The sequence below is a fragment of the Salvelinus fontinalis genome, chromosome 32, assembly GCF_029448725.1.
Source record: "Salvelinus fontinalis isolate EN_2023a chromosome 32, ASM2944872v1, whole genome shotgun sequence".
In the NCBI taxonomy this organism is placed as follows: Eukaryota; Metazoa; Chordata; class Actinopteri; order Salmoniformes; family Salmonidae; genus Salvelinus; species Salvelinus fontinalis.
The window spans coordinates 33,830,157-33,846,228 of NC_074696.1; the positions used below are offsets into that span (position 1 = coordinate 33,830,157).

The window sequence follows — 16,072 nt, forward strand, 5'->3', positions numbered from 1 at the left end:
TTTATAAAACCCCCAAAATTGACACATTTACATAAGTATTCAGATCCTTCCCTCGGTACTTTATTGAAGCACCTTTTGCAGTGATTCCAGCCTCGAGTCGTCTTGGGTATGATACTACAAACTTGGCACACCTGTATTTGGGGAGTTTCTTCCATTCTTCTCTGCAGATCCTCTCAAGCTCTGTTAGGTTGGATGGGGTGCGTTGCTGCACAGCTATTTTCAGGTCTCCAGAGATGTTTGATCGGGTTCAAGTCCGGGCTCTGGCTGGGCCACTCAAGGACATTCAGAGACTTGTCCCGAAGCCACTCCTGCGTTGTCTTGGCTGTGTGCTTAGGTGATCTTTTGCCCCAGTCTGAGGTCCTGTTTGATCTGGAGCAGGTTTTCATCAAGGATCTCTCTCTAAGTCTCTCTATAAGTTCCTGTTGAACACATCTTATTGAATGCGGAATGAGGGAGAGCTTGGTTTGTTGTTTTGAAAGTGTATTGGAAAGTTTCTTAGTAGCTAGCTAACTTTTTAGTTTGTATCATTAGATATTGCTGTACTGCCGGAACTAGAAGCACAAGCATTTCGCTAAACTCGCAATAACATCTGCTAACCATGTGTATGTGACCAAGAACATTTGATTTGATTAGATTTTTTACTGTTAGAGTTCAGTGCAGCCTTTGATATTGTAACCTGTTGTTGAAAACATTTATCTGTGGCTTTTCAACCCTTGCCATATCATGGATTCAGAGCTATCTATCTAATAGATCTCAATGGGTTTTCTTTAATGTAAGCTTCTCTAATGTCAAAAATGTGAAGTGTGGTGTACCGCAGGGCAGCTCTCTAGAACCTCTACTCTTTTCTATTTTTACCAATGACCTGCCACTGGCATTAAACAAAGCATGTGTATCCATGTATGCTGATGATTAAACCATATATTATTCAGAAACCACAACTAATGAAGTCACTGAAACCCTTAGCAAAGAGTTGCAGTCTGTTTTGGAATGCGTGGCCAGTAATAAACTGGTGCTGAACATCTCTAAAAATATGAGCATTGTAATTGGTACAAATCATTCCTTAAGTTCTAGACTTCAGCTGAATCTAGTAATGAATGGGGTGGCAGTTGAACATGTTGAGGTGACTAAATTACTTGGTGTTACCTTTAGATTGTAAACTGTCATGGTCAAAACATATAGATTCAATGGTTGTAAATATGGGGAGAGAATTGTTCATAATAAAGAGACGCTCTGCATTTTTGACACCACACTCCAAAAAGCAAGTTCTGCAGGCTAGTTTTGTCTTATCTTGATTATTGTCCAGTCGTGTGTTCGAGTGCTGCAAGGAAAGACCTAGTTAAGCTGCAGCCGGCCCAGAACAGAGCGACAAGTCTTGCTCTTGATTGTAATCAGAAAGTCTGATATAAATACTATGCATGCCAGTCTCTCTTGGCTAAGAGTTAAGGAGAGACAGACTACATCACTTCTTTTTATAAGAAATATTAGTCCCAAATTGTTTGCATAGTCAACTTGCACACAGCTCTGACACACACACTTACCCCACCAGACATGCCACCAGTGGTCTTTTCACAGTCCCCAAATAAAGAACAAATTCAAGAAATTGTACAGTATTATAAAGAGCCATTATTGCATGGAACTTCATTCCATCTCATATTGCACAAGTGAACAGCAAACCAGGTTTAGAAAAACAGATAACGCAACACCTCACAGCACAACACCTCTCCCCTATTTGACCTCGATAGTTAGTGTGTATGTATTGGTATTGATATGTAGGCTATGTGTGCCTTTTTACATTATAAAAAAAATAATGTAGTTCTGTCCTTGACCTGTTCTTGTCTATTAATGTTCTATATTATGTCATGTTTTGTGTGGACCCCAAGAAGAGTAGCTGCGGCTTTTGCAACAGCTGAAGGGGATCCTAATGAAATACCAAAATACTTTGCTCTGTTCATCTTTCCCTCGATCCTGACTAGTCTCTCAGTCCCTGCCGCTGAATAACATCCCCACAGCATGATGCTGCCACCACCATGCTACACCGTAGGGATGGTGCCAGGTTTCCTTGAGACGTGACACTTGGTATTCAGGCCAAATAGTTACAGTTTGGTTTCATCAGACCAGATAATCTTGTTTCCCATGGTCTGAGAGTCCTTTAGGTGTCTTTTGGCAAACTCCAAGCGGGCTGTCATGTGCCTTTTACTGAGGAGTGGCTTCCGTCTGGCCACTCTACAATAAAGGCCTGATTGGTGGAGTGCTGCAGAGATGCTTGTCCTTCTGGAAGGTTCTTCCATCTCCACAGAGGAACTCTGGAGCTCTGGAACCATCGGGTTCCTGGTCACCTCCCTGATCAAGGCCCTTCTCCCCTTATTGCTCAGTTTGGCTGGGTGGCCAGCTCTAGAAAAAGTCTTAGTGGTTCCAAACTTCTTCCATTTAAGAAAGATGGAGGACACTGTGTTCTTGAGGACCTTCAATGCTGCACAAATGTTTTGGTACCCTTCCTCAGATCTGTGCCTCGACTAAATCATGTCATGGAGTTCTACAAACAATTCATTTGAACTCATGGCTTGGTTTTTGCTCTGACATGCACTGTCAACTGTGGGACCTTATAGACAAGTGTGTGCCTTTCCAAATCATGTCCAATCAATTGAATTTATCACAGGTGGACTCCAATCAAGTTGTAGAAACATCTCAAGGATGATCAAGTTCGAGTCTAATAGCAAAGGGTCTGAATACTTAAAAAACTGTTTTCGCCTTGTCATTATGGGGTATTGTGTGTAGATTGATGAGGATTTTTTTTATTTAATCCATTTTAGAATAAAGCTTTAACATAACATAATGTGAAAAAAGTCAAGGGGTCTGACTACTTTCCTAATGCATTGTATACATTCTGAACAAAATTATAAATGCAACATGTAAAGTGTTGGTACCATGTTTAAATTGAATGAGCTGCAATTAAAGATCCCAGAAATGTTCTATACACACAAAGCTTATTTCACTCAAATTTTGTTCACAAATTTGTTTACTTACCTTTTAGTGAGCATTTCTCCTTTGCCAAGATAATCCATCCACCTGACAGGTGTGGCATATCAAGAAGCTGATTAAACAGACTGATCATTATCACAGGTGCACCTTGTGCTGGGGAAAATTAAAGGCCAGTCTAAAATATGCAGTGTTGTCACACAACACAATGCCACAGATGTCAAGTTTTGATGGAGCGTGCAATTGGCATGCTGACTGCAGGAACATCCACCAGAACTGTTTCCAGAGAATTTAATGTTCATTTCTCTACCTTAAGCCACCTCCACCATCGTTTTAGAGTTTGCATACTCACCAGACATGTTACCCATCGAGCTTGTTTGTGATGCTCTGGATCGTCGTGTAAGACAGCGTCTTCCAGGTCCCGTCAGTATCCAGCTACTTCACACTGCCATTGAATAGAAGTGGGACAACATTCCACAGGCCACAAGCAACAGCCTGTTCAACTCTATGTGAAGGAGATGTATTGCGCAAATGGTGGTCACACCAGATACTGACTGGTTTTCTGATCCACACCGCTACCTTTTTTTAAGGTATCTGTGGCGTAACAGATGCATATCTGTATTCACAGTCATGTGAAATCCATAGATTAGGGCCTAATGATTTTATTTCAATGAACTGATTTCCTTATATGAACTGTGTAACTCAGTAAAATATTTGAAATTGTTGCATGTTGCGTTTATATTTTTGTACAGTGTATATTATTCTATTAACACAAGTTCAACTCACTATAAAATTAGAAATCTGTTCTAGTTCACCATGTGGGGTCATTGTGACCATCAATCATAGTTAGCAGCTGATTACAAAATACCTTGACATCTCTTTTGTTAGAGATTCATAAACTGAATCTACCTTCAAAAGAAACAGCTACATTATGTTAGTTCAAATATATTGGAATTTGCAGGTATGTGAGTGTAGGACTGTTAAATAAAACAGGCTGAGTGATCACATTCGGCCACTGACCAAATAAAATGAATGGCTCAAAAGTTAAGTAAATTAAGTGTAATTAAGCAAGTTTTTGGCTATAGAAAATCTTGAAAAATGTTTGTCACCTGACCAGTTTTCAATACAAGAAGGTCAGTAACTGGGGAACTAACAATTGTAATTATACTCTCAAAGAGATTCACCTACCCATCTTTTGTCCCTCCCTTTTCACATTATCTTTTGACCCTCCCACAAGTTTTCTTCAGAAAACCTAGCCAGTTTTCTTTCACCTGATCGGTGAAACTCCAGTATCTTTGGGAAAAAACAAAAGCAATATTATCTATATACTGTATATTATTATATAACAAAGCAGTCACCCCACCACTTTAGTAAAAAGCTGGGGAATGAGGCTGAATAAATGTAACCACTCTCAAATTCATGGATGCAAGGAATGACCAACGATGAGGTAAAAATGATGAGGACCAAGGCAGTCTTCAAAATATTGAAATGCCTTTATTGTAATGTCGTTTCATGTTCAATAGAACAAATAAAAAAAATACTTGGAACACCATCATTATAGCATTTGTCAGGCAGAGATACAAGTCTTTAAATAAACATGCAATCTTCTGATATGTAATATTATAACAAATCAAACCAGTGTTCAATAACCATGATTATAAAGGCTTTGGCTAGTCACAGAATTAGTAATCTGTGGACAGCAACACTGTTAAGAGAATTTTGTTCTCAATGTTCATAAACTGAACTTCAGTTTGCTGTGGATATACAAAAACGTTCCGGGAAATCTGGAGGGGCTCTCCCTGTCCTATCTTATCTCCCCAGAGTTATAGCCGGGTCGGTTCAAACATAGTTTAATGATCCACTTTGATTTCTTTAGGCACACACATACATTCCTCTCTTCTCATGTACATGCTACATAACCTCTTTATTATGAACTAACATTATTTATCAATATAGAAAAACAGGGTAAATTCAGTTAGTTATAGTTCTACGTTAAATGTATACATCATTTAGTCATTATTCATAAAAATCAGAACAAACACCCAAGACAACAGTAAATGATCAGAAACATGAAATCACAGTTCACATATCCAAATAGTGCTAGGAGTAAGTGGAAGAGTAGGTTGTACAATTCACATCTGATAAATATAAATTGTTGTGGATTGTTACAATTGGGGTTCCTGCAATATGTTTGGTTCGGAGTTCAACATAGGGTGGCGGTCTCAAAATGGTCTCTCAATAGCCATGTTGTAGGACTCACATGTCACGTTCCTGACCTTATTTCCTTTGTTCAGTCTTTGTTTAGTTGGTCAGGACGTGAGCTGGGTGGGCATTCTATGTTATGTGTTTCTATGTTTGGTTTAGGGTTGTCTGATTTGCCTGATAAGGTTCTCAATCAGAGGCAGGTGTTTTACGTTGTCTCTGATTGGGAACCATATTTAGGTAGGCTGTGCTCACTGTTTGTTTGTGGGTGATTGTTCCTGTTCGTGTGTTCATTGGTTTTTCATTGTTCACTTGTTCAGGACTGTAGCGTCGTTGGTTTCGTTTTGTTTATTGTTTTGTTCATCTAGAAAAGTATTCTAATAAATATGGATACATACCACGCTGCGTTTTGGTCCTCCTCTCCTTCAACCAACGACGAGAGTCGTTACATCACAACCCTAGGTTGTCCCCTGTCCTGGGGAAATGTAACCACTCAAATTTATAGACTGTTATGGATGCAATAATTTATATTTACCAATCCCGGATTGTCCATTTAAAGACTCTGCCCAATCACTTTTTTAATACATATTTTTATATTATACTCGCAAACAGATTTACCTGCCCATATTTTGTCCCTCCCAAATTCTTTTGTCAGAACACCTAACCAGTTTTCTTTCACCTGACCAGTTTTCAATACCACGTCAGTATCTTGGGAAAAAACAATAACAGTATTATCCACAAGACCTTTCACATGCATTCACCCGCCCATCCATTGTCCCTCCCTTTTTTCATAATATTTATCTTATATTTTGTGCCTCCCAAAATATTTACGTCACTTGAAAGGTGAAGAATTTGTGGCATCATAACAGCCCGAGAGTAATATAAATAGACACTAGAAATACATTGGCATGACAGTATACAAATGAACAGTTGAATTGTAAGCTTGAAATGGCAAACACAACTACACGCATAATAACATTTTAGAGCGGATAGAAGCTAGATATTGTGATTGTTTATTGTCATTGACCAATTCCTTCCTCAATTGATATTTGGAGACATTACAGAAATAAGGAGACTGGCAGTAAAGTGTTTTCTGTAGGTAAGTAATGACCTTTACTGTATAATGTAATCTATACATGGAAAAGCTTTGATTTGTTAACATATTTTATTTGCACACAGTAAAAAACAATTATAGAAAATATAACACAAGGTATGTCACATGAGGAAGAGAAACCCAAAATGGGCTTTTAAGAAAGGATACAAGTCCTAAATGGATAATGTAAATAAAAAACATGGAAACTATGAAGATGATGGGTATTATGTATGTGTTATATATGAAAACCCATCCACTTTTGATGAACGACAACTATTACTGTCACAGAATATATATAGGATTCAGAATTTCTGGCAGACCGTTTGGAAACTTTTCCTCTTTTATGAAGTAACGGTTACATGATTTAAGTGATATACATTCATCAGTATAATGGATGGATGTGGATTCCTTTCAAAATAACGAAGTAAGCTTACAGTATTGTTATGTGTGAGAGGATATTAAGCATAATTATTTATCCTCCTGTCTTCTTTATACGAATACAATAACATGTAGCCAAGTCCTGTGCTGTCATAATGAATGACACAAACATGTCTCCCATCTAAATCTACCACCTTTCCTTTTGAAGAATATAGACATTGGATTTATGAGCTTCATGATAGCCAAGTTTAAATACATATGTTTTTTAAGCAGTAAAAGGCTGATTTCTCTTGACAAAATGCAACCCTAATGTAGATTTCACTGTATTATTTGATGTATTATGTGTTATATTTGGGAAAACACTCCACTTTTGATGAACTGCACCTATTACTGTATCAGAATATGTATTGGTTTCAGAGTGAATTGCTGGGTGCTGGTAGACTGTTTAAAAACTAGAAATGTATTTTCTTCTTTTATGAAGTAACATGATTGACGTGCTGCACTAAAAGGCAGATTTCTCATAGAACAAATACAACACAAATTTAGATTTTCCTATAAAATTTCACTAGGGTGTATGAATCCATTTTTACAGCAGCCTACTATACAAAAATTATAGAAAACCTTTTGAGATCTTTATACCTCTTGATCTGGCACACCTAAATGAGTTCAAGTGCACACGTTTCCTTACCAAGTTACATATTAAGTTTAACTTGAATGGAGTCCACCATTGCACATTAATAGTGGTTTATAAGAACAGTCAACAAAATGTATATTTTTCTTTCTGTTCAGAAAACAACTGCATCAACTGGGTTCAAAATGAAGGCACAGAAAGTGACAGCTACTTTCACCATGGGTATGTAGTACACTGAATTTCATTCTGTAGTCATGTTTCCAACTAATGTTTTACTAAATGCTAACTTCATGTCAACTAGTGTATTAATCCGAAATCAAAATGTAAATTATCAAAAAGGCAGGATGGTGACATAAAATGTAATTATAATAATGAGCAAAGATGTATTTTTTTTTGCATATGATGTTACAATGCATATGATTTTTTTCAAAATATGTGTCTATTTTGACATTTAGTGTGGGAAATTTTTAAATATTGTCTAATCTACTGTCAAATGTCACACCTCGATTTAAATACATGCATATTTAAAGGGAAAATTACTAAAGTGTAAGAGGTAAACATAATCACACTGCTACATATTACTTCAATTATATTAACACACTACTTACTGTAATGAAAAATGTGATATCTTGTCAACAAACAAAAAATACAACTCAAGTGTGTTAATCTCAGTAAGGTATTATACAGTGCCTTCAGAAAGTATTCACACCCTTTCGCTTTTTCCACATGTTGTTGAATTCCACCCTGAATTTAGAATGGATTTTTATGTCACTGGCCTACACTCAATACCCGATAATGTCAAAGTGGAGTCATGTTTTTCAATTTTTTTAAACAAATTAATAAAAAATGAAAAACTGAAATGTCATGAGTTCATAAGTATTCAACGCCTTTCGCTATGTCAAGCCTAAATAAGTTCAGGAGTAAACATGTAATTTACAAGTCACATAATAAGTTGCAAGGACTCACTCTGTGTGCGATAATAGTGTTTAACATGATTTTTGAGTGACTAAGTCATCTCTGTACCCCACACATACAATTATCTGTAAGTTCTCAAGCAGTGAATTTCAAACACAGATTCAACCACAAAGACCAGGAAGGTTTTCAAATGCCTCACAAAAAAAGGTAGACATTGAATATCCCTTTGAGCATGGTGAAGTTATTAATTCAACATTAGAAGGTGTATCAATACACCCAGTCACTACAAAGACACAGGCATCCTTCCTAATTAAGTTGCCGGAGAGGAAGGAAAACTCAGGGATTTCACCATCAGGCCAATGGTAACTTTGAAACAGTTTAATGGCTCTGATAGGAGAAAACTGAGGATGGATCAACAATATTGTAATTAATCCACAATACTAACCTAATTGACAGAGTGAAAAGACAGAAACCTATACAGAATATGCAATTCACTTTTTGTTCTGAATACGAAGTGTTATGTTTGGAGCAAATCCAATACAACACATTACTGAGTACCACTCCTTATTTTCAATCATAGTGGTAGATGCATAATGTTATGGGTATGTTTATAATCTGGACTGGGGAGTTTATAAGGATAAAAAATAACTGGAATGGAGCTAAGCGCAGGCGAAATCCTAGAGGAGGATCCTAGAGGAGTCTGCTTTCCACCAGACACTGGGAGATGAATTCAGCTTTCATCAGGACAATAACCTAAAAAGGAAGGCCACATCTACACTGGAGTTCATAATCAAGAAGACAGTGTGAATGTTCCAGTTTTGACTTGAATCTACTTGAAAATCTATGTAAATGGTTGTCTAGCAATGATCAACAACCGATTTGACACAGCTTGAAGAATTTTGAAAAGAATAATGAGCAAATGTTGCACAATCCAGGTGTGGAAAGCTCTTAGACTAACAAAAGGTGTTTCTACAAAGTATTGACTCGGTTGTGAACACTTATGTAAATGAGATATTTCTGTGTTTTATTTTCAATACATTTGCAAAAATGTTCTTAACATGTTTTCACTTTGTCATTATGGCTTATTGTGTGTAGATGGGCAAGATATATTTGTAATACATTTTGAATTCAGGCTGTAACTCAACAAAATTTGCAATAAGTCAAGGGGTATGAATACTTTCTTAAGTTATTGTAGGTAATATCCTTAACAATCATTTACTCTTTATTTTTACATTTTCACATCATTATTTATTTTCTGAAAAATATAAGGAGTGTGGCTACAAATTATAATTATTTATTCTATATGAAAATGAGCAGAATATTTAAAAACTGCACCTTCCAGATGAAGAGTAAACTTGGAAATATTGATATTGTGCGCAATAAACAATTTAACCTTTCATCTCACAAACCACAGTGTTCTTATGTTGGATTATCCATGGAGTTCCTTCCACAACTGCAATTCCTACAACTGCAGATCTTATTACGACAACAACAACTGCAGCTCCTACGGCAACAACTGCAGCTCCAACGACAACTGCAGCTCCAACGACAACTGCAGCTCCAACGACAACTACAACTGCAGTACCTAATACAACAACCACAACTGCAGTTCCTAATACAACTGTAGCTCCTATGACCACTACAACATTAGCACCTACAACGACAACTGTAGCTACTACTGCAACAAATGTAGATCCTACTACTACAACAACTACAGACCCTACTACGACTGTAGCTCCTATGACCACTACAACAGTAGCACCTACAACGACAATTGTAGCTCCTACAGCAACAAATGTAGCTCCTACTACTACTACAACTACAGACCCTACTACGACTGTAGCTCCTGCGGACACTACAAAGGTAACACCTACAATTACCACTGTAGCTCCCACGACATCTGCAGCTCCTACGACAACTGAAGCTCTGACCACAACAACTCCAGAACCTACTACGACAGAACCTACTGCTACGACTGCAGAACCTACCACGACAACTGCAGCTCCTACAACAACTTTAGCATCTACTTCAACCACAGCAGCTACCCCTGCGACAACCACTGCAGCCCTAACTACAACTGCTGCTCCTACGACCACTACAACTCCAGAACCTACTACGACAACCAGTGCAGCTCCTACTACAACAACTGCTGTTCTTACGACCACAACGACTGCAGCACCTTCTACAACAACTACAACTTCAGCTCCTACGACAACCACAACAGCAACACCTACAACAACTGTAGCTCCCACGACAACTGCAGCTCCTACAACAACTTCAGCATCTACTTCAACCACAGCAGCTACCCCTACGACAACCACTGCAGCCCTAACTACAACAACTGCTGCTCCTACGACCACTACAACTCCAGAACCTACTACGACAACCAGTGCAGCTCCTACTACAACAACTGCTGTTCTTACGACCACAACGACTGCAGCACCTTCTACAACAACTACAACTTCAGCTCCTACGGCAACCACAACAGCAACACCTACAACAACTGTAGGTCCCACGACAACTGCAGCTCCTACAACAACTTCAGCATCTACTTCAACCACAGCAGCTGCCTCTACGACAACCACTGCAGCCCTAACTACAACAACTGCTGCTACTACGACCACTACAACTCCAGAACCTACTACGACAACCAGTGCAGCTCCTACTACAACTACTGCTGTTCTTACGACCACAACGACTGCAGCACCTTCTACAACAACTACAACTTCAGCTCCTACGACAACCACAACAGCAACACCTACAACAACTGTAGCTCCCACGACAACTGCAGCTCCTACAACAACTTCAGCATCTACTTCAACCACAGCAGCTGCCCCTACGACAACCACAGCAGCTGCCCCTACGACAACCACTGCAGCCCTAACTACAACAACTTCTGCTCCTACGACCACTACAACTCCAGAACCTACTACGACAACCAGTGCTGCTCCTACTACAACAACTGCTGTTCTTACGACCACAACGACTGCAGCACCTTCTACAACAACTACAACTTCAGCTCCTACGGCAACCACAACAGCAACACCTACAACAACTGTAGGTCCCACGACAACTGCAGCTCCTACAACAACTTCAGCATCTACTTCAACCACAGCAGCTTCCCCTACGACAACCACTGCAGCCCTAACTACAACAACTTCTGCTCCTACGACCACTACAACTCCAGAACCTACTTCGACAACCAGTGCTGCTCCTACTACAACAACTGCTGTTCTTACGACCACAACTACTGCAGCACCTTCTACAACAACTACAACTTCAGATCCTACTACAACTACAACAGCAACACCTATAACAACTGTAGCTCCCACGACAACTGCAGCTCCTACAACAACTTCAGCATCTACTTCAACCACAGCAGCTGCCCCTACGACAACCACAGCAGCTGCCCCTACGACAACCACTGCAGCCCTAACTACAACAACTTCTGCTCCTACGACCACTACAACTCCAGAACCTACTACGACAACCAGTGCAGCTCCTACTACAACAACTGCTGTTCTTACGACCACAACGACTGCAGCACCTTCTACAACAACTACAACTTCAGCTCCTACTACAACCACAACAGCAACACCTACAACAACTGTAGCTCCCACGACAACTGCAGCTCCTACAACAACTTCAGCATCTACTTCAACCACAGCAGCTGCCCCTACGACAACCACTGCAACCCTAACTACAACTGCTGCTCCTACGACCACTACAACTCCAGAACCTACTACGACAACCAGTGCTGCTCCTACTACAACAACTGCTGTTCTTACTACCACAATGACTGCAGCACCTTCTACAACAACTACAACTTCAGCTCCTACGACAACCACAACAGCAACACCTACAACAACTGTAGCTCCCACGACAACTGCAGCTCCTACAACAACTTCAGCATCTACTTCAACCACAGCAGCTGCCCCTACGACAACCACAGCAGCTGCCCCTACGACAACCACTGCAGCCCTAACTACAACAACTGCTGCTCCTACGACCACTACAACTCCAGAACCTACTACGACAACCAGTGCAGCTCCTACTACAACAACTGCTGTTCTTACGACCACAACGACTGCAGCACCTTCTACAACAACTACAACATCAGCTCCTACGGCAACCACAACAGCAACACCTACAACAACTGTAGCTCCCACGACAACTGCAGCTCCTACAACAACTTCAGCATCTACTTCAACCACAGCAGCTTCCCCTACGACAACCACTGCAGCCCTAACTACAACAACTTCTGCTCCTACGACCACTACAACTCCAGAACCTACTACGACAACCAGTGCTGCTCCTACTACAACAACTGCTGTTCTTACGACCACAACGACTGCAGCACCTTCTACAACAACTACAACTTCAGCTCCTACGGCAACCACAACAGCAACACCTACAACAACTGTAGGTCCCACGACAACTGCAGCTCCTACAACAACTTCAGCATCTACTTCAACCACAGCAGCTTCCCCTACAACAACCACTGCAGCCCTAACTACAACAACTTCTGCTCCTACGACCACTACAACTCCAGAACCTACTTCGACAACCAGTGCTGCTCCTACTACAACAACTGCTGTTCTTACGACCACAACGACTGCAGCACCTTCTACAACAACTACAACTTCAGATCCTACTACAACTACAACAGCAACACCTATAACAACTGTAGCTCCCACGACAACTGCAGCTCCTACAACAACTTCAGCATCTACTTCAACCACAGCAGCTGCCTCTACGACAACCACTGCAGCCCTAACTACAACAACTGCTGCTACTACGACCACTACAACTCCAGAACCTACTACGACAACCAGTGCAGCTCCTACTACAACTACTGCTGTTCTTACGACCACAACGACTGCAGCACCTTCTACAACAACTACAACTTCAGCTCCTACGACAACCACAACAGCAACACCTACAACAACTGTAGCTCCCACGACAACTGCAGCTCCTACAACAACTTCAGCATCTACTTCAACCACAGCAGCTGCCCCTACGACAACCACTGCAACCCTAACTACAACTGCTGCTCCTACGACCTCTACAACTCCAGAACCTACTACGACAACCACTGCTGCTCCTACTACAACAACTGCTGTTCTTACGACCACAACGACTGCAGCACCTTCTACAACAACTACAACTTCAGCTCCTACTACAACCACAACAGCAACACCTACAACAACTGTAGCTCCCACGACAACTGCAGTTCCTACAACAACTTTAGCATCTACTTTAACCACAGCAGCTGCCCCTACGACAACCACTGCAGCCCTAACTACAACAACTGCTGCTCCTACGACCACTACAACTCCAGAACCTACTACGACAACCAGTGCAGCTCCTACTACAACAACTGCTATTCTTACGACCACAACGACTGCAGCACCTTCTACAACAACTACAACTTCAGCTCCTACTACAACCACAACAGCAACACCTACAACAACTGTAGCTCCCACGACAACTGCAGTTCCTACAACAACTTTAGCATCTACTTTAACCACAGCAGCTGCCCCTACGACAACCACTGCAGCCCTAACTACAACAACTGCTGCTCCTACGACCACTACAACTCCAGAACCTACTACGACAACCAGTGCAGCTCCTACTACAACAACTGCTGTTCTTACGACCACAACGACTGCAGCACCTTCTACAACAACTACAACTTCAGATCCTACGACAACCACAACAGCAACACCTACAACAACTGTAGCTCCCACGACAACTGCAGCTCCTACAACAACTTCAGCATCTACTTCAACCACAGCAGCTTCCCCTACGACAACCACTGCAGCCCTAACTACAACAACTTCTGCTCCTACGACCACTACAACTCCAGAACCTACTACGACAACCAGTGCTGCTCCTACTACAACAACTGCTGTTCTTACGACCACAACGACTGCAGCACCTTCTACAACAACTACAACTTCAGCTCCTACTACAACCACAACAGCAACACCTACAACAACTGTAGCTCCCACGACAACTGCAGCTCCTACAACAACTTTACCATCTACTTCAACCACAGCAGCTACCCCTACGACAACCACTGCAGCCCTAACTACAACAACTGCTGCTCCTACGACCACTACAACTCCAGAACCTACTACGACAACCAGTGCAGCTCCTACTACAACAACTGCTGTTCTTACGACCACAACGACTGCAGCACCTTCTACAACAACTACAACTTCAGCTCCTACGGCAACCACAACAGCAACACCTACAACAACTGTAGGTCCCACGACAACTGCAGCTCCTACAACAACTTCAGCATCTACTTCAACCACAGCAGCTTCCCCTACGACAACCACTGCAGCCCTAACTACAACAACTTCTGCTCCTACGACCACTACAACTCCAGAACCTACTACGACATCCAGTGCTGCTCCTACTACAACGACTGCTGTTCTTACGACCACAACAACTGCAGCACCTTCTACAACAACTACAACTTCAGCTCCTACTACAACCACAACAGCAACACCTACAACAACTGTATCTCCCACGACAACTGCAGCTCCTACAACAACTTCAGCATCTACTTCAACCACAGCAGCTGCCCCTACGACAACCACTGCAGCCCTAACTACAACAACTTCTGCTCCTACGACCACTACAACTCCAGAACCTACTACGACAACCAATGCAGCTCCTACTACAACAACTGCTGTTCTTACGACCACAACGACTGCAGCACCTTCTACAACAACTACAACTTCAGCTGCTACGACAACCACAACAGCAACACCTATAACAACTGTAGCTCCCACGACAACTGCAGCTCCTATAACAACTTTAGCATCTACTTCAACCACAGCAGCTGCCCCTACGACAACCACTGCAGCCCTAACTACAACAACTTCTGCTCCTACGACCACTACAACTCCAGAACCTACTACGACAACCAATGCTGCTCCTACTACAACAACTGTTGTTCTTACGACCACAACGACTGCAGCACCTTTTACAACAACTACAACTTCAGCTCCTACTACAACCACAACAGCAACACCTACAACAACTGTAGCTCCCACGACAACTGCAGCTCCTACAACAACTTTAGCATCTACTTTAACCACAGCAGCTGCCCCTACGACAACCACTGCAGCCCTAACTACAACAACTGCTGCTCCTACGACCACTACAACTCCAGAACCTACTACGACAACCAGTGCAGCTCCTACTACAACAACTGCTGTTCTTACGACCACAACGACTGCAGCAGCTTCTACAACAACTACAACTTCAGCTCCTACGGCAACCACAACAGCAACACCTACAACAACTGTAGCTCCCACGACAACTGCAGCTCCTACAACAACTTCAGCATCTACTTCAACCACAGCAGCTTCCCCTACAACAACCACTGCAGCCCTAACTACAACAACTTCTGCTCCTACGACCACTACAACTCCAGAACCTACTACGACAACCAGTGCTGCTCCTACTACAACAACTGCTGTTCTTACGACCACAACGACTGCAGCACCTTCTACAACAACTACAACTTCAGCTCCTACTACAACCACAACAGAAACACCTACAACAACTGTAGCTCCCACGACAACTGCAGCTCCTATAGCAACTTTAGCATCTACTTCAACCACAGCAGCTACCCCTACGACAACCACTGCAGCCCTAACTACAACAACTGCTGCTCCTACGACCACTACAACTCCAGAACCTACTACGACAACCAGTGCTGCTCCTACTACAACAACTGCTGTTCTTACGACCACAACGACTGCAGCACCTTCTACAACAACTACAACTTCAGCTGCTACGACAACCACAACAGCCACACCTATAACAACCGTAGCTCCCACGACAACTGCAGCTCC

At 41.6% G+C, this 16,072-nt stretch overlaps 1 pseudogene; it reads left to right on the forward strand.

Annotated features, from left to right (window-relative positions):
- Positions 1-10,117, forward strand: part of LOC129830585 (tRNA-dihydrouridine(47) synthase [NAD(P)(+)]-like) — a 49,499-nt pseudogene extending 39,382 nt beyond the window's left edge.
- Positions 10,118-16,072: the final 5,955 nt, after the last annotated feature.